The sequence below is a fragment of the Parus major genome, chromosome 26, assembly GCF_001522545.3.
Source record: "Parus major isolate Abel chromosome 26, Parus_major1.1, whole genome shotgun sequence".
In the NCBI taxonomy this organism is placed as follows: domain Eukaryota; kingdom Metazoa; phylum Chordata; class Aves; order Passeriformes; family Paridae; genus Parus; species Parus major.
The window spans coordinates 6,047,134-6,047,566 of NC_031795.1; positions in this window are offsets into that span (position 1 = coordinate 6,047,134).

Sequence of the window (433 nt, forward strand, 5' to 3'; positions counted from 1 at the left end):
GAGGCGGCGGGTGCTGCTCCCGAGCCAGCCCAGCTCTGCTCCCGAGCCAGCCCAGCGCTGTTTCCGAGCCAGCCCAGCGCTGTTTCCGAGCTAGCCCCGCTCCGCTCCGGATCCAGCCCCGCGCTCCCCGGATCCAGCCCCGCGCTCCCCGGATCCAGCCCCGCGCTCCCCCGCGCTCCGCCCGAGCGCTCCCCGGGCCCTGCTGGCGGCCCGAGTTGGGTGTTTTGGTTTGTCGCGCTCTGGTTTGTGCACGTTGCTCCGCAGACGCGGACCACCCCACCGAAAGCACGGATTAACCTACATGGCTTTAATCGGGAGAAATTGCAAAGCCACCCAGTCGCGGTGTCCCCGTTTGTGTGCGAGGGATGCTCTGCGGCCGGGGGCCCGTGCCGGTAACCGGGGACAGGGACACACACACTGAGCTGCCCGTGCC